Genomic DNA, 19,641 nt, shown 5'->3' with positions numbered 1-19,641 from the left:
GTCTTGGAAGTTCTATATGCCACGGGTGTGGCCCTAAAAAATAAAAAAATAATAAAAAATTTAAAAAAGAAAGAACTGAGATCTGGACTTGTTAAATTTGAGAAGCCTTTCAGAACTCCAAGGGTAGATGTGACATAGGCAGGTGAGTGTGTAATAAGCTTTGAGTTCATGGAGTAAGTGTGGCTTGGAGTTGTCACAAGGAGGTAGTATTTAAAACCCTGGGCCAGATCAAAGAAGTGAATATAGGCAGAGAAGAGTAGAGGACCCAGGACTGAGCCCCAATGTACTCCAATGTTTAGCTGTCAAGGCCATGAGGAAAAATCAACAAAAGAGACTGAGGAAGAATAGCCAGAGCGGAGGAGGGAAACCAGGAGAATGTGACATCCTGGAAGCTAAACTTAAAGAGTCAGAGAGGTTAATTCCATCCTTTCCTTTCCCACTCATAAAATCATGTTGGAATAGCCAGGAGCAGAGAGAGGTTCTTAACAGGAATAATCCTGAATTCCTTCTAATTTCTAGATAAGAAAAATCATTGTCAAACTTTTGACTCATTCAGCAAATATTCGTTAGACGTTAGGTCACTGGGCAGTCTGCTAGATGCTTGGAATAGAATGGTGTGCCAGACAAGGCCCTCAGAGGTACACAGTCAAGTTAGGGAGATGTTAAGTAATCATTAACATTGAGCATGGATGGATCAGGACCGCTAACCAAGGCTGTAGAAACTATGCAATAGGGCACAAGTTCTAAAGGAAAGGACACACGTCAAGATAGCAGTACTGTGCATTTTGTGCAAAGGAATCCATCTAATCTGGACGACCAGGGAACCTTGTGCATTTTCCTTTATTTTTAGTAATAAGTTATACCCAATATTTTCCAATCTGATTCAAACACACCTGGTTTTTGAGAGGATGGCTAAGAGCCTTTGAATTAGAGAAAGAAATATGGATATGGTAATCAGACCCAGGACCAAATCTCAGCTGTGGATACATGTGTCATTCTTTTATCCCCTTTGAACTTTAGAGTCTTCATCTATACAACAGGGAATAAACAGAGCTATGCTCTGGGATTACAGTGCGGACTAAATGAGATAAAGTGTGCAAAACACCTCGGGTATAAGTTCTTCCCATTTCTTGAGGAAAAAGAAAAAAGAAAAAACTATCTCATTTTGTATATCTGTGAAAATTTGTGTTCTGGGAAGATTTTTCTGAGACAGATCTCTGTTGCCAGTTTGCTATTTTATGAGGCAGAGTCTTTTTTTCAATTTTTTTCCCAAGGTATCCTCCGTTTTTCTAGCATTGTCTCCAAAAGAAACATGCAGGAGCTTCAGTGCATTTATAAAGTGCTCAAACACCAAAGCATCCCTGTGCCATCCTGGCTTGTTCTCCTGGTTCTTTACATAGAGAAAATGCAGGGGTTGTTTTGTTTTGTTTTGTTTTGTTTTTCTCTGCTACCTAATGAAAATTAGTAGTTCAAAGACCTGCTGTAATAAGTAGAGCTTTCTTTATCTGAGACAGAAGTAATGTTTGTTAGGCCATCATGTCACTTTAACAGTATTTTCATAGAACTGTGTGATGGTGAGCATGTTTCAATCACTGACGCGGTTTTTAATTTTATGGGGGAAGAGAGCAAAATCTTCAGCCGCCTTTCATTTTTATGTGCCCACACTTGCTTGTCCATATTTCTCCTTTTAATTAATGTAATTAAAAGAGGATAAAAGGCTGTGTTAAAATCTTGTGCATTCTATTATTGGGATCAAGAATAATTAAAATGTATGAAATGAGTCTGATTCCTCAGATGTAGAAAAGAAGGAAAAGGAAGGCCTCTTTTTTTGGATTTAAAGTGTGTCAGGTTATCTTTCACAGGATACAGAAAAGTGTTCATGGCCTGAGAAGCATTTATGATAATGGAATCTTACATAAACGGATGTGGAAGAAGGGGTGCTATTAGGAGGAGGGTCATCCTTGTGTTTATTATGAACAATTTAATCATTTATGGTTGTACCTTTTCTTCTTGCTCCCTTCTGTGAAAACCAAGTGGGAATAGTATGTGCTACGATAATATATTTTATCATATGTGAGGTACTCTGCAAAGTATTTAAAGTCACTCATCTAATCCTACCCAAACTTTGGTGGGATAGATGTGCCCATTCTATAGGGGGAGCAACTGAGGTTTAGAAAAGGTGATTGGCTGTTAATTACCAAGGTCATGCGGCTAGGACGTAGTACAGTTGGATTTGAATTCTGGTCTTTCTCTTGGGCTCTTCATTTGAGGATGATGCACCATCTGTTACAGAGGCAGATTAGAATCTCTTGAGTAGAATCTCTTTGGAGCATTTCTGTAAGGAAGACAGCTCTGCCTTTGGTTGCCTTACTGATCTTACCTGCAGTATAGAAGCTGCGCAAGTTTCATTTATTTTCTTTGTGTTTATGTGGGTGAGATGTTGTTGCTTAGAAGTTAATAAAAATCTAGAATATTTTCCTTCTTTTCTCTCTCTTGGGGCAAAACAGATGGCACCTTTGATCTCTAGTATTCATTTAGGACTATTATCATTTCTTTGATGTTGAACCTTCCTTTGTTTTAAGACATTGTGGGTTTGGAAGATTGTGTTATTTTTGAAACATGAATTTACATGGCAAGAATAAAAATTGACAGCTGTGGTAGGCGTTGCCAGGGCTCCTGATCTGTTTTTCCTCTTCTTCTGGGTATACACTCCCCAGCCCCCTTGCAGTTGGGTGGGGCCTTGGGACAAGCGTGACCAATAGAAGTGATGTCATTTACCTCCAAGCTGAGGCACCTAAAAGCCTCTCCAGTTCTCTCTTCTGTTGCTGTAACCCAGAAATTACATGTTAAGATCACAGATACACAAGAAAGAAGCCGACTAGATCCCTGAGTCACTGCTTGGAATGGAGAAGCTTGGAGAGGCTCTGGGCCTCCAGCCAATTTTGTGTGAGTGAGCAGTCAGTTTTCCTTGTGTTAAATCACTGAGGTCTATGATTGTTACTGCTTAATAACCTAGCCCATCCCAACTAGTATAACAGTGCTTTGTCAGCCTCCTCTCCCTCATTTTGAAAAATTTACTAGGTTTTGAAGTCTTAAATGTCAGAGAATCACTCTTCAGTAGGTTATTTAAAAATAGATAAATTAATCTCTCTCTCTCTCTCTCTCTCTCTGGAGGGGTTCATGTGTGTATACACACACACACACACACACACACACACACACGTATACATAATATAAAGTTTTAAAGAGTATATTCTCTTTTTTTTTTTTTTTTGTCTTTTTGCCATTTCTTGGGCTGCTCCTGTGGTATTTGGAGGTTCCCAGGCTAGGGGTCGAATCGGAGCTGTAGCTGCCAGCCTACACCACAGCCACAGCAATGCAGGATCCGAGCCTCGTCTGCAACCTACACCACAGCTCATGGCAACGCCAGATCCTTAACCCACTGAGTAAGGCCAGGGATCGAAGCTGCAACTTCATGGTTCCTGGTCGGATTCGTTAACCACTGAGCCATGACGGGAACTCCTAAAGAATATATTCTTTAAAAATATATATTTATACTTTGTGTATATATATTAATTATACACACTTAACTCTTGTAATAAAATAAACTTAAATGAGCTTTAGACTTGCATTGGGTAAGTGGGTTGGAACTTCGGTACCATCCCTTATAGTAGTTAGGATTTTGCAATAGCAGGACTGGAAGATACTAATCTAAAGCAGCCAGGACAGGTGCCATCCTGATCTTTGTAAAACACTAAGAGTAAGATGTTGCCATTGCTCTGAGTGACCCAGGCCAGTTCTTACCATCTCCAGATTCAAAAGTCTTCCTTAGGTCCAAGGGAAGTCCCTTTTTCAGTCATCCCTTCTGATTTTACACTATGAAAATGGAGGTAAAACCGGCTCATTATGACTGTCCTCATTAAAGCCTTTCTTCTAGGAGGCCACGGTCCCTGTCATCATTTACCTGCTCATCTGTAAGCTCACCAGCAGTGATTTGATTACCCTTTCCACATAATCCCCTAACAAGATTTTGACTAATGCTGGCTGGAATGGAAAGATGATTTGATTTTCTCGCATGTATGAAGCGGCCTCTTTGTCATTACCTGCCAGTGTCTTGTCAGTGCTGCTCCACTGTCTTGGGCTCATGCAGAGGACTCTTTTAATTCTGCCCTCTCGCTAACACTGCTCTCTCAGATTTGTGCACTTCCTCCACCTGCAGCACCCTCTCTACCAGCTAAAATTTGACCTTGGCCCTTTTAGCACTTTTCATTTATGGCCTCTCGATTTTGTGTTATGCTTAGTAAGGTTCTCTCCTCTATAACCTTGTTTTTACATTCCAAAAAAAAAAAAAAAACTTTTTGACCTTCAATTTGATTCACATCATACTCTCCCTGATTTCAGATCACCTCAACCTCCATCAATCTTGTCTTCCTTGTCTCTCTTCCTATGTACTATATTCAATTATGGTCATTAATGTAAAAATCACTTTGTGCTCTTTAAATAGAAGGTTCTAAAGGTCTTATAGGCATTGCCTCTTCTCCCTTCCCCCACCCCTAAGAAGTTTACTGTCATGAATGTGCAGTTTCCCTCTGTTGTGTGTATATATATATATATATATAAAGTGTGAGTTTTGTCTCTATTTCCCAGATCTCTGAAATGCCCAAAGTAGCTATTGCCTCACCTTGCCTAATTCCTAACAGCATATTTTCAAAAAATCCAGAATAGAATAGTCTCCAGGGTAAAAATAATGGGTCACATGGACTTATCGATCCATGGATTTTGTGATTTCAGTTATCGGGGCAAGTGGTGTGCTCATCTGCAGTCTCCCCACCTTTCAGCTGCAGTCACAGAGCACATGCTGTCAAAGGATGTTGGTGATGTGCTTTTGCACCATCCCCCCTCTTAACTGCAGTTCTACCCTCAAGAACTCTGCACGTGCCTATCATAACATGCATCACCCTCCACTCTATAAGTGCTTGCTTACTTGTCTTCCCCTCTCATGTCTAAGCTTTTTAAAGGCAGGACTCATGTCTTTCTTGGTCACCATGATGCCCCTAAGCCCTACCATAGTGACTAACAGTGGGGAGCTCATCTAAGGAGTGAATGGACAAGCATGAATGGATGAAGGACCCATGGTCCCAGAAATACAGTTGCTTCACATTATTGTGCAGCTTCAGAGAAAGAGACCCCTGGGGCTTCTTGGTCATTTTTCTTGCTTTCTTCCCAGTTTCATAGCCATTGAAAAGTATCTGTGTTGCTTCCTGGAGGAAGAATGTGTCAGCAGCTCACCAACATGAGGTGACACTTTTAGGGAATGGGAATGACTTGGCAGTCTTTTATGTACCCACTTCCTCCTTCATTTTGAACATTGGTCATTAACTAATTAGCACCCCTGTGAATAGTAAAAGGTCATCACTTCTGCTACCAGTGGCTAACATTGGTTGAATGTTTGCTGCGTTCTAGGTTCAGTGCTAAGTACTTCCTACTGAGGATCATTTGCTCCTCAAATCAGCCCTGCAAGCTAGGCATTATTATTGTCCTTCTTGTTATAGATGAGAACCTCAGGCCCCAAGTCAGAGAGTTAGCAAATGTCCTGGCCAGGGTCTGACCCCAGGTACTCCATTCCGGACCCCATGTTACATTGTCCCCTCTTATGAAGGGGATGGTGATGTATCAGATCTACTCCAGGTGAAGATGAATCTCTTCACTCCCTTTGTTCCAGCTTTTCCCCTTCATTGCCACCCTGTCTATCACTTGTGAAATACTCCTTAATAGTTCTTCTGCGATCGTGCCGAATACAACAGAGAGCGGTGGGTGCATCTGCAGATGAAGAAACATGCATAGGAAGTTGAAATGACTTGTGCGTGGCCACATGGCCACTGGAGGGCCCCAACTGGTATATTCGGTAATCTCCGTCTTGAAGGATATTGAGGTCTAGGGGGACCGTCCACTTCCCCACATGATCTGAATTCTGCATGATGAAGACCTAAAGCCGGGTATGACTCATTCGCACATGTATTCAGTTTTTATTAGTAAAACATTTTTCCAGGTCCCATGATTTTCACCACGAAAGGGCTTCTGAGAACCAGAGAGAAGCAGTTTGAAAGAAGTTATTAAGCATTATTAATACAATTATGTATAACAAAAGGCATAATTTAACTTCTCCACATCCAACAAAGAAATTCATTTGAAGCTTCAGGAACTCCAGCTGGAAGGGCAGAGCTCATCCGGGCGGGTTCTTCAGGCAGGGGAGGGTGGGCAAGGAGCCGTGCTGACTGCTTTGTTCTTGGGGATACTTCTGTGTGTGATGAGGCAAACCCCTCCCCCAGCCTCCCCAGCCCATCCCTGACCCTCCACCTGAGGAACCCACAATGTTTCCTTATCACAGGCCCAGAGTCCAGAATATGGCTTGTCCTGGCCTCTCTCTGGCTCAGCATACTACATAGGCAGCATTGAAAGAACAAATTGATTTTTAAACAAGAAAAGATGACCACAGAAATACTCATAGGACAGACACAATTGCTGTCCTAGTGGAAGGAAAACCTTAATGAATTTTTCCGACTGCATCCAAAATATCAGAAATAGCTGTTATTTACCGTTACGGGTATTATATCAATCCTCACCACAGTTCCACTCAGTATTTTTATTTCACTGCACTAGAGCACAGAGCAAACACTCTGTTTAAGCCTAGTCCTGAGAACAGCTCCTGGCACAGAGTCAGTACACAGAAAATATTTATTAAATGAAGGGTTGGTACCAATGAAGTAATAGAAGAGCCCAGAAGTTAAAGGGACTTGTCCAGGGCCACTTCCCTGGCAAGAAACTAAGCCAGAATTTGAACTCAGGTTTACCTAATAGAGAGGTCTTGCTTCCTGATTGCTTGGTTAGGCCTCTTTTTTTTTATTTTTTTGTTTTTTGGGTTTTTTTGTTTTTTTGGTTTTTAGGGCTGTAGTTATGGCATATGGAAGTTCCCAGGCTCGAGGTCCAACTGAAACTACAGCTGCCGGCCTATACCACAACCACAGCAATGCAAGATCCAAGCCAAGGCTGCAACCCACAGCTCATGGCAACACTGGATCCTTAACCCTACTGAGCGAGGCCAGGGATCGAACCCTCATCCTCATGGATACTAGTTGGGTTTGTTATCGCTGAGCCATGATAGGAACTCCTGGCTAGTCCTCTTTGTTGGTGCAGAAAGATGGAATTAGAGACCCAAAGGTGTTTAACAAAGCTCCAGACTGAGGTCCAGGAAATGTGGGTCTGGCCCATCCTTTCTGAAATCCCTCTGTGACCTTGGAAAAAATCCCTTCCTACTCAAATCCTCAGTTTCCTAAACTGGAAAATGGAGAGATGGAAGCAGTGCTTTCTAAGGGTCCATGGGCCACAGAATGCCCTGGGCAGGTTTATGCTTTGACATCTCTCATGTTTACTTGGAGCTGGGGTAAGGGATTGACAGAAGGGGAGACTAAAATTCAACACCCAAGCACATGAAGAAGGCAGTCACTTGTATTTTATTTTATTTTATTTTTTGTTGTTGTTGTTGTTGTTGTTGTTGTTGTTGCTGCTATTTCTTGGGCCGCTCCCGCGGCATATGGAGGTTCCCAGGCTAGGGGTTGAATCGGAGTTGTAGCCACCGGCCTACGCCAGAGCCACAGCAACGCGGGATCGGAGCCGCGTCTGCAACCTACACCACAGCTCACTGCAACGCCGGATCGTTAACCCACTGAGCAAGGGCAGGGATCGAACCCGCAACCTCATGGTTCCTAGTCAGATTCGTTAACCACTGCACCACGACGGGAACTCCCAGTCACTTGTATTTTATCTTGGGGGTGCACAAAAGTGCAAAGAATATATGGTCCCAAGCCAGCAAATACCCTCAAATGAAAGTTGGAGAGAGAGAAAGAAAAAAAGTAGAGGCATTGTAGGGCACCACACAGTTTCGGGGAAGGAAAAAAAAAAGAGCTCTGATTCCATGCCTGGGTTGGTGTAGCATATAATCTAAAACAGGCGTTCAGGTCGAAAACCGTGCCCAGATCTGATCCCCCGCACATAAGAGCACAGCCTCTAAAACGAAAAGAAAAAAAAAAGGCATGTATCTTTAAAGCCTCTCTTCTTATATGTGATATTTTTGGACTCCTTCTTAAATGTGATATTTTGCATAGCTAGGGCCTTTGCATCCAGCGAAGGCTTTCGTCCCCTCTTCCTGGCCTGGGGATTATTGATTTGGAAGGCGAGGCTAATTTACATGTAAATAAATCTCTGAGCTGGGCAGAGGGGACGGGACGTCCAGATGCCTGAGCGACTGACTTGCTGACGTCACGGTTTCATTAGCATGCGGAGGATGCGGGCACTGCAACAGCGACTTCGGCACCACCAGCAGCTCCAGCGGCAGTTATTATTATTTTTTGGCGGAGCTGCACATTTCCTGGTTCAGTGCATTGGGCTCTGCGACCAGCTGACTGGTCGCCTCGAGGTCTGGCTCAGGATCAGTTGGTGACGCTGAAGCTGGGGTCTGTGACTTCCTGCAGATTGTCGCGAAGAAGGGGAGTTAAGACGAAACTGGGGTTCTCAGGAAGGCGATCGGATCTGCAGGCAAGGGAGAAGTCACACTTTTTCCTTGCCTGGTGGATCCCAGGAGGGTCTCGATCCAGCAGTGCTGCTTCCATGAGCAAATGCAGAGCAGCTCAGGCTTGAGCCCGCTGCTGCTGCTGCTGCTGGTTTCAGGAAGGGTCCAGCTTTGGAGACGGATTTCCAGAAGAAGATGCTTTGGCTGTCTGCAGTCCTGCTTTCATTCTTAGAAGCCAGACGCAGGCAGAAAGTGAACAGGGGCAACTGACAGGCTTGGAGGGTCTGGCAGAAGCTTTCACCCAGACTTGAGGTAGGTAAGAAATTTGTTCGAATTCATAAATTGAACAACAGTATATTTTCTAGGAAGGATGAGAAAGCTGGATCTAAAGGCTTTTGCATGGTGGGGAGAACATCAGGGCTTCATTACCTTGGCCAGTTACCTCGGCCAGGCGTCTGTCTTCCATGTTCTCCCCTCACCACCACCCCCGCATGTCTTCCCTTTTTATGCTTATTAAAAAGCTCAATTGCAAAGTGACATTTCACGGCTCTGAGGAGTCCTCGAGAATCACTGCAGTCTTAGTGCTTTAGAAGCAGCTTCTTGCTAAAAGAAGTGCAGCTTTCCTTAAAAAAGACAACTACTAAAAGGGGAGAGGGCTTAGAAACCAAACACACACCTGGCTGTGTTCTTGCCATTTCAGTTTAGAATATCAGAAACCATTAGAGGCTCTGAGAAATGCAGGCTTAGCTGAGACTTTCAGGTAAAGAAATGGTGTGGAATTATTTAGGTTTAATTTTAGCCAGTGCTTTTAGATTAAAAATGGTGACAGGGCTTCAGAATGTGGCTGCACAGCCTGGCTGAAACACATGACTCAGTGCGCTCTCTACATTGGGTTTCTTGGAGGAGTGTTCACAGTTAGCTCTCCTCATTCTTGGTTTCCCCCAAACCAATCACAACATTACTAATCTGCCATGGAGGTCTTGCGATGAAATTCAGATTTTTAATCCCATTATTCTTTATTATGTGGTCTTAGAATATGCTGGGGTCTGATGGGACTTTGATGAATCATAAATGATCCAAGCTGGTCCACATCACACTGGGGTAAGTGATCTATACCAGCCGCGATGTCATCTGCTGGTCCAAGTGTGGCTCTTGTATAACTTCAGCACGTCCGCAATTTCCCCAGCGAGAGAGTTCTGCCTCTAGTCATTGCATCCCTGGCCACAGTCAGGGGAGGGCTCCACTGTGCTGTGACTGCATAGACATGGACTGTCATGTACCAGAGCTGCAGCTCACAAGGCTGCAGTTTGCTTTGCTTGAATATCTCTTCCCAGAGAGTGTTTAAAACCATCTCAGTGAGGTTTAAACTAAATGAAGCAGCCTGGCCTCCTTGCTGGAGGCTGAATTGGCTGCTCTAATCTTGCTTCCCAGAAGGCTTACTGGCTGCTGATGGCTTTCACAGATGGGTCAGAGTGAGTGTCCCCTTGGGCTCCAGAATAAGTCACAACTTTGACAGCATTACTGTATTTTGGAAATTTGGATTTTAATGCCTCCTTGAGTGCTTGTAAAGGTTTTGCCTTTCCATCAAATGCTCTTTCCCCTTGGAAATTCTTTTTTTTTTATTTTTAATGTGAAAATTAGAACATGTTGGCTCCATCAGACATTACAGTCTGTAAACAGTTGTGGACCTGCCAGAAATTGTAAAATCACATTGTTTGAAATGGCAGGTTGGTAAAGGTTTGCCATGCAATGTGGGGTGAGGGGGAGTAGAAATATTAGAAGGCAGATGCATTCATGGAAGCTTAAGGAATGAGAAGGGAATTTAGAGCTTAGGCAGTAGAGGATGATGTTTATCAAGGGCTCAGACTCTGGATTCAGAAAGAGCTGAAAATACTTTGAGCTACTCTTCTCTGAGTGTTTCCGGTCTGTTTAATGCAAAGTGCAGTAGAACCAATAGGCAGGGTATAAGGATTCAGTGACATGGCATTTGAAAAGCACTTAGCACAGCACTAGCCACATGGTAAATGCTCCATGAGGGTTAGCTATTACTATTGCTGTTGCCCTCGTTACCTTTTTATCATCATTATTATAAGTGTTGTGGCTAAAAAATAAAATAGCCCACTGAAAAGGAAATAAGCTTACATCCATTTGTCTACAGAGAGGTTTAGCTGGCAACAGAAGTGCCATCTCCAGTCACTATAGTGTCCCAGTCCGTTCCCACCCAAGGAACTTCCCTCCATGTTGGTTAAGTTGACAGAATAAAGTGTATGATGCAGGCTCCTGTAATTGCCAGAACTAAAAGTGACTGGATGGTACAATGGATATCATTTAACACAAACTGGAGCTCAGGCACACTTAAAGAAGGTTTTCTGTGTGGCAGCCAACAAGTCACATGTAGAATGCCCTGGGATCTAAATTGGAATTGATGCATTTCTAGATTTCTGTTTACATTTCTGTTCAGTGTTGCATGAGAGAGGCCTGCATTTTCTTTCTTCTCTCTGTGCAGTGCAGACATTAAGCATTTTCTTCTCCATCCGAGGATGCCTTTGAAAATGGGCTTTACCTGCTGGATGGCTCCTCAGAAGTTCCAAGGCTTCATTTATATGGGTAACTTGAGTTTGTGAATCAGCAGTCCAGGGAAAAGAATGGGCCTCTCTTGCCCACTGATGATGACCCAGCCTTCTGCCCTTGATTTGTGTCCGTTGACATGATACATGTTTGCCAGACTTGTGCCCTTCCTCTCTTATGCCAGTGAACATATTTCATTCATGCTGTTTGATGGTTATTTCTCCCTTTCCTTTCAATGTCTTTCTTTTAAATTGAGATGAACTGGAACTCCAGTGCAGAGGTCTGAAGGAACAGTTACAAGTGGATTAAAGAAGCCAGTGAATTTGAAGAGCCTGGCATAAAGTTCTTTCTCCAGAAACGGGAGTTGATCTTTCTTGGTTGCCATGGCCTTTAGTCAAGTTGTGTTTTGCACAGGGAATCATAGTCATCCTTTGGTAATAGCCCACCTTCATTGCCTCCTGATTGTGTACATGATCTTGCGAGAGGAGAGTAAGCTTTCTGAACTTTGGTTTTGGCTTATGTGAAAATTAGAAATAAATGTCCCTAGACTTACAGAACTCATGGGATTGCTGGGGAGTGGTGGCTGCACTGCCCTTGACCATTTCTTGGCTCCTTCCCAGTGTTGGACTTTACTTTCTTCTGGTGCTGATGTCTTTCATATTTCCCATTGAACCCCAACCTGTGAACCGCAGAGGGTAGCGGTTTTAACACTCATTTGACAGAGGAAACTAAAGGCCAAAGAGGGAACATGACTTAGCCTAAATGACACAGCTAATGACAAATCCTAGTACCTAATCTAGTGTTGGTCCTACTACACATGAATTACAAAGCCTCTGAGTTCGAGCAGGACTCTTAACTTCCCTTCTGTACTGCTAGCCTTGAATTAGCAGAAACCTCTTTCTTCAGAAGTCAAAGTGCTGGTCTTCTCTCTTCTCTGTTGCTTTCAAACACCCAAGAGTCAAAATGCTGTATCCCTCAGACAAGAATTCTGGTTGGCATTTGGGCGAGGATTTTCCTTTTGTGCTTGAAGACCTGCTGAAACCTTTCTCTACTCTCTCCTTCCTTGATGGTTGTGCTTATAATCAGGTCGTTGCTGGCGACCATGAACTATTGCAAACTAAGAACCTTCGGAGCCAGGCACTGGCAAAATCTGTTTTCCTTATTAATGCTTTTGGCTGACACTTGCCATTTTGCTCTTATCCCAGTATGAAAATATATTTAATGAAACTTTCTCATCTTGTATCTTAAGAATGAGTGTGTATATGAGTGTGTGTGTTGTGATGGGGTTTGGGGGGATGTGGGTGTGTTTGAATGATCTAGCGAAGAAAATGTTAGATAGGGGATCACACTGAGTTTCCAGCATCATGAGTCTCCACAGTTTCCACGGGGGACCTGGCCAGTTGATTTGGGAGTCTTGGCTTTCTTTTCTCTTTGGCGTGTTGTTTGAGCAGTTCTTTGTTTGGAGGACTGCTTCTTCCATTATTTCCCTGGGGACAAGGCAAAGGGAGAAAGAAGCAGGGGGAGTGGTGGGGGTGGGGTGTGAGTGGGGGAGATGTGGAGAGAGAGAAGTAGAGAGGTAGGATGGAGGAGTTAGGAAGAGGGAGGGAGGCATCTGGGACAGTATCGGAGCAGTCTCCAAACTACCATGAAAGTGCAAAGCTCAAGTGCCCTTTGGAGTCACAAGACAAGCACCTCTGTTGTGTTTTAGCTAGAAACCCCTCTCTCCATCTGTCCTGCAGAACCCATAATGCAGCCATTTTAAGTTCTGAATCCCTACTTGTAGCTAAACACAAAGTATTTTCCACCAGAGCACCATGGACTTTTTTTTGTTTGTTTTTATTTTTAGCTTAAAACAACAACAGTTTATTTTTTATTACTCAATGGATTCTATTACATTTAGAGTTGTATAATGAGCATCATAATCACAATCACGTTTTTTAAATATGTATTTATAAAAAAGAACACATTTTAAAGTAAATATAAGCTTCCTCCCTTTCCTTGGTGGGAGTATAGGGTCTACTTCCAGCACACATTTGGCTATAAAATCCATAAGGATCAAGTTGGCTGAACTGAAGACTCCACTTTTATGGGAGCTGACATGGAAGAGGAGACAGAACACTGACGAGAGCACAGAATCCAGAGGCATCACTGGCTGAAGGTGGAGGTGTCAAAGATGTCAGGGCTGGGCTCATTTGAGAAAGTATTACAAGACTCATGCTTATTCAGGACAGTGGGCTGACCCTTTAGGAAGAAGGAATAATGGTGGTTTCTGATAACCCCCTGCTTCAGGGTTCTGCAGTTTGTGCATGAACCATCTTGGGGCACTGGTGTCATTTCCCCCTAGGATATGGGACAGAGATGGAGCCCAGGTCAGACCATACCTTTTACAGTCCAGCACTCTCTCTGTCTTGTAATAGAGGGTGACTTGAATTGACAGCATTCCTCTTGCACTGGGAATGCCATTGGCCTCAGCTCTCCCACTCCTTCTTGGCTCTTAAAAATCAGACCTTACATATATAATCCAGCCCCATCCAGAGTTAAAAGTAACTGGAACAGGAATTCTTAGCATTTCATTTCAGCTGGGCAGGATGCCATTTTTCCAGCTCTTTTCTTGGCGTCCATTCATCAGTTGTGAGTCCTCAGAGATGCTTGTTCATGAAAGTTCCAGAACTCAACTGAGAAACAGCTATATATTCTATGGTCTCAGGTTCAGATATGTTTTCAGGGTAGTTATTAGTGTACATGTAAGTGCATGTTTAGGGTGTCTGTGTGTCTGAAATGATCTTTGTGTTGGTGTGAATGTATAGAAAAAGTAATAACTTTCACAGGTGGAATCCCTGCCATGTTCTAGTTGACATGAAAGATGCTTTGCATACCTTGCCTTGTTAATTCTTGCAGCAGTTATGCCAAGCATTATTAGCTCTATTTAATAATGGAGAAACCAAGGCTCCTAGAAGTTAAGCAACTTGCCCAAAGTTACTCAAAAAAAGAGTGAAGCTAGGACTCAAACCCAGAATAATCATTATCCAAAGCCTGAATGATGTCCACCAGGCTGGGCCTCCTGACACTTTTCACTATAATGTATTGTGAATGTTTTTTCTTTGCCTTCTAGATCTTCTCCATGGAGCCCTCATGTGAGAAATACTTCATTACATAGCCATTGAATTAAAATCCTTTTGCTTACTCTTTTGCTAAGATTAGAAACATCCATAACAGTATTACAGGCACAAAACAGAACAGAGTAGCTTCTTCCCTTAGACCTTTGAATGGGGCTTGTAGAATGGAAGTGTGAAGTTTGTTGGAAAGTAGGTAAGACATACTCTGAGAAGGAGTAAAAGCTCCAGGCCAATGGAAGCAGCCTTTTGTCAGACTAGAGGGAGCCTGGGAAATTCTGCTAGGCCATTACACTGGAGTGTAGAGAGAGGAGCCAGGCTTGCTAGCTTTTGATCCCCAGTTGCATGCACATCAGGTGCCCACTTGAATGTACGTCTTTCCCCTTTCTGAGCCTCAGTACTTGACCCCCTAAAATGAGGGTCCTGAATCAGGTGATCTATAAGTTGTCCTCCAGCACCAACCCTGATGAGCATGAACTTTCAGAAGGAATTCAGCCTTGTTGGTGGAGGCATGTGATTTGCACCGTTGGCTGCTCTTGGATAGAGAATTAAAAGGTCAGGTTTTATATCTGGACCTGACCTATGTGTGTTGAGAATATGGGATATGGAAAGCAGTAGCCCTCCAGAGGAAGACTTGGAGCTTCTGGGGAAAACCTCTGACCTTTGGATGTTTCAGACTAGTTCAAGACGGTGCCTGCACTCTGCAATGTGGCCATGCCACACGTTCATTCTCAGAAGCCCTCCAGGCCGTGTTATATACACAGGCATCCTGCAGAGTGCCTGAGACCAGGCTTCTCCAATTTAATGTGGATATACCTGGGGGTGTTGCTAAGCTGCGGACTCTGCATTATTAACAAGCCCCCTGGTGATGCCAGCACTGCTCCTTCTCAGCCACCTTTGTAATAAGCACAGAATGCTCTGCAGGAAAGGAAACTTGACAAAATTTCAGAAGGCCTGTGTTCAAGTCCCAATCATGTCATTCATTATGTGAGTAAACCTCAAAGAGATCACTTAACTGCTGTGTGACTCTGTTTCTCCTACAGAGTAATAAAAATAATTAATAACAGTTAGTTATTGTTATTAATATTAAGTAATTAATAACAGTTAATTACTTACTATGGGCCTGGCACCATGCTCACTATTGTATGTGCTATATCTTAATCCTCATGATAACTTTTTAAGATAGATTCTCAGACCACCTGCACTGTATAGAGGCTAAGCACAGAGAGGTTGAATAACTTACCCAAGGTCACACAGCTAGTAAATGGTCAAGCTAGAAGTTGAATTCAAGTGATTTGACTCTGAAGCTTTCACAACTTGTAGAAATGCTAGATGTGAATGATCTTGAAATGTGTGTGTGTTACACAAGCATACCATATAAATAAATGCATTAATTGTTATGCCATGTATATTTGTAAATAGTTAGGACACCTGAAATTATAAAAAGTAGGTGTTTCCCAGATCAGGTGGTATTGTTTTTAAGGGAAAAAAAAATCTGTTCCAATTTATATAAATTAAACCCAAATGCTTTGTGCAGTTTTGAAAAACACAGGTGCTTGTGGCTTTGGTTGTTTTGCTAGGGAAAGAAAAAAGTGTCAGCTAAGAGGAACGGGAGGTTCTGGTTAACTGAATTTCTGGCTGATTAGAGTTAAATCCCAGTTAGGTTTCAATCTTATTTTTGCAAATTTGGACAATATATCCAATCACTTTGCCGCCTTAATAGGAAGAGCACAGTTACCGGCTGAATGTGTCTTGTGATTGAGGCTATGGCAGCCATGTAAATTATTATCCTTAACACAAATTTTCTGCAAGTGGGTTGATTATGGGTTGATTGTGAGCATCATCTGAGTTTGATATCTCGTCTCTCCCTGGACCCCAGGCTGTGATCCGGCAGGATAAACAGATGTCTGCTTTCTTCCCTCACCCCTCCTTGTTAGTCCTCTAGAAGCTTCTATCTGAATGACAGAGAAAATCTTCAGTGGGGAGAATTATTCTTACTTGAATGTGTTCCCATGTTTGAACTTCAGTTGTAGGAATGTCCCAAGCATGGTAGGAACATGTGAATACCTGGTGCCTGCATCACCAGGCCTCCTCATCCCTTGTCCCTTGTGGACCTCAGCAGTGGCCCACCATACTCTTGTTGTCAAGCTCCAACACAGCCTCAGAACCCTACTCAACACCGCCCTTCAGGTAGCCTATATTAATCAGTTGTAGTTGCCCCAAGAGATTTAACTTATTTGCCATGTCTACCATTGGATATTGCCTGGAAGCTGATTTTCCTCTGAAGTTAGTAAATACGTATGTATAGATCATAGACCTACTAATTGCTTTAGGCATGCTGAAAAGAAATCTATTTTCCACTTACTTTACATTATTTTACATTGTTTTGTTCTTCCTCCCAAAAGTGGGTGACCTGTAGGCTTTTTGAAAGTTTCTTTTAGTTGAATTTTTGTTTAATTAAGGTTTGAATAGATTTTTTTCCCCTCTGGGCTAGACATGCTGTTGTTCTGATTAATACGTGACCATTCTTAAGGTTCCTGTCACTCTTTTTTATTACCAGTGATGTAGGGTCTTTATTGAGTTTTCCTGCTCTGGGGCTCCCAGGGAAATAACCTGCTTTACGTTGAACTGTTTCTGTAGGCATCCTCTGGGCAGTTCTGCCGTTGGCCAGGTGGCCAGTGCATACGGAGTGGCTGCTGTTGGCTCAGCATCTGTGCTACCCTCAGCTAAAGCCCTCCCCTGACGGCTTATCTCTCAAAATTCAGGAGCTCTTTTCAGTTACTACCTAAGTCTGTGACTTGCATTTGAGGCCATCATCTCAGAAGTCACCCAGAGACCCTGTCAGGACTGGAAGCTTGCCACCAATTGGGACACTGAATCCCCTACCACAACCCCCTCCCATGCTTCCTGTGCAGGTTGGGCCACTTTGAAACACCTGTCTCATTAGGAAGCAGGATGAAAATGCAAAGCAAAGAATTCACATGTTCCTCTCTCAACAACTGGAGCTTGAGTTCTTGTTAGAATGGCTTTGGAAAAGCAAGAAGGATCCTAGCTGCTGGGCTTGATTTTGATCAGACTAGCTTGAACCTGCCTTCTGTTCACTTTGTCAGTTGAGCTGCCTCAACACCAATGTGGTTTGCCCTGGCCATGTTTAAAAATCACTTTAAACCCTGTTTCATTGAATTCCTAAGATTCAGCATCCTAAGCGGTCATGATGATATCATATGCTATTCTGAATTTTAAAAGAACATTGCAGAGAGTGAGAAAGAACATCTGCAAGACATAAGGCACTGTCTCTGGGCCTGGGAGGAATAGCAGAGAAGACCTTGTACACTTAGCCAGTTCTCTAAACCAGGTGTTTTTAACTTAGAATGCATGAGCACCAAAGGACCAGCAAAGATTGACAAACTTTTTGAAATTAAATGTGGAATTTTCTGTGAATGCGTGTATGTTCAGTTTTGAAGTGAGAGGATCCCAGCTTTCATCAGATTCTTAAAGGGATAAATTCACCCAAAAGGTTAATAAGAACTGCTCGATTAAATGGTACATTGTTGTAAACTCATCCAGGAAAATCTTCAAAGGGTAACGTGGGACCTGAAAAAACTATCCTTCTGCCCTGTGGAAATACAGCATTATTCCATGAGGCCACCCGGGAGATGATAATAAGCTCTGTGGCCCTAAAAGGAGAATTACCTGATTCTCTTCCATTTTATAGATGGGTAAATTGAAGTCTGTGGTCTCAGATGCCAAGGCTGCAGGAGTACTTCTTTCTTCTGCATTTCAGATACTTTTTATTATTCACTTGACAGTTCAATTTTTTTAACCTCTACTTTAGGTTAAATGAGAGATTTTCAGTCTTTCTGTATTCAAGGCATTCTTTCAAATAGTGAACATTTTACAGTACACATAACAGAATTATACTGCAGTTATCATATGATTCTTTTTTAATGAATTTTATTACAGTTATAGTTGTACAATAGTTATCACAACCAAACTGTATAGCATTTCCATCCCAAACCCCCGTGCATCCTCCACCCCCCACCCTGGCAGTTATCATATGATTCTTGGTCATTCTCAACATAAATGTATTCTTCTCTGCCCTAACATTCCACTCTTGTTTAATCCAGGGAAAAGTCAGTCTCTCCTTGGTCTGGTTTTGATGATCATATAGTTGACTCGCCCACTCCTTTTTTGGCCTCATGGTAACAATATACATTTTTATTAATTCTAAAAAAAATAAAGATAAAAATTGACAATTTTGCACATTGATTCTATCTTCTTTGCATGACCAAGAAATGTTCAGCCACTAATTGAGAACTACCAAGCTAGGTTCTAGTCTGGGTATTAGAGATTCAGAATTTTAAAAAACTACCTATAGAATGTTTATTGTTCAAAATGCTAGATAAGCTCCTAGATCTTATGGAACTTATGGAAGTGGGAAAAACATTTAATGGATACATCAACAGGTAAAATAATTTCTGATAGTGACAATGTTAAGGGAAAAACAGGATAATAGAGAGTGAAGGAGAAGGGAAAGTAGACTATTTTTTTTATAGGGTTCCTGGTGGAGGTGTCTTTACATGATTTCCTGAATAATGAAAACTAGGCCAGCTCATAAAGAGCTCAGGGAGGGATGCTTCAGGCAGAAAAACAGCCACTGCAAAGATCCTAAGAGAGGGATGGCCTTGGCGAGCACGATGGACCAATAAAAGGTCACTGTGGCTGAAAAATGGCAGAGAAGATGGGAGAGTGAGACAAAATGAAGTTGGAGAGACTGAAAGGGCCCAGATTACATTGGATCTTGTGGGCCACGGTTAAGGGGTGTGCACTTTACTCAAATTATAGTGGGAAGCCAGTGGAGCTTTTTAAGCAGGAGGGTGGAGTGTTATTGCCATTGGTTTTTTTGTTTTGTTTAAAAAACAAAACAGTAGAGTAGTTCCCCTTGTGGCTCAACAGCTTAAGAATCTGACTAGTATCCATGAAAATGAGGGTTCAATCCCTGGCCTCTGTTAAGTGGGTTAAGAATCTGGTGTTGCCACACGCTGCAGGTCACAGGTGTGGCTTGGATCCTGCATTGCTGTGGCTGTGGTGTAGGCTGGTGGCTGCAGCTGCAGTTCAACCCCTAGCCTGGGAACTTCCATATGCCGTGGGGACAGCCCTAAAAAGAGAAAATATAAAATAAAATGAAGATGTGGGCAGTTGTTTAAAAATAAACAAACAAAAAAGCCAATAGAAAATAGATTTTAGAAAGGCAAGAGTGGATACCGGGAAGAATACGTAGGCTGTTGCTTTAGCTTAAGCAGGAGGTAATGGTGACTAGGAGGTAACTGTACTTGGACTAGGAGAGTAAAGGTAGAAACAGTGAGTCGAGGTCAGGAGTAAGCCACTGAGACT

The 19,641-nt window shown here is 42.6% G+C and overlaps 1 protein-coding gene across 5 annotated transcripts in view; it reads left to right on the top strand.

Moving 5' to 3' along the window:
• Positions 1–19,641, top strand: part of PRICKLE2 (prickle planar cell polarity protein 2) — a 347,924-nt gene that overhangs the window by 216,884 nt on the left and 111,399 nt on the right. Inside the window, exon 1 of one of the 5 annotated variants that reach the window (XM_003132297.4) lies at positions 3,538–8,878. The exons of the other annotated variants lie outside the window; for them this stretch is intronic. The gene's annotated coding sequence lies outside the window, so the exon portion shown is untranslated. Of the gene's footprint in view, positions 1–3,537; positions 8,879–19,641 lie in introns of those variants that run through there. 5 annotated transcript variants of the gene reach the window in all.

This window comes from Sus scrofa, chromosome 13, assembly GCF_000003025.6.
Source record: "Sus scrofa isolate TJ Tabasco breed Duroc chromosome 13, Sscrofa11.1, whole genome shotgun sequence".
In the NCBI taxonomy this organism is placed as follows: Eukaryota; Metazoa; Chordata; class Mammalia; order Artiodactyla; family Suidae; genus Sus; species Sus scrofa.
The sequence above is the reverse complement of the archived record's forward strand: the minus strand, read 5'-3'. Positions and strand labels throughout refer to the sequence as shown.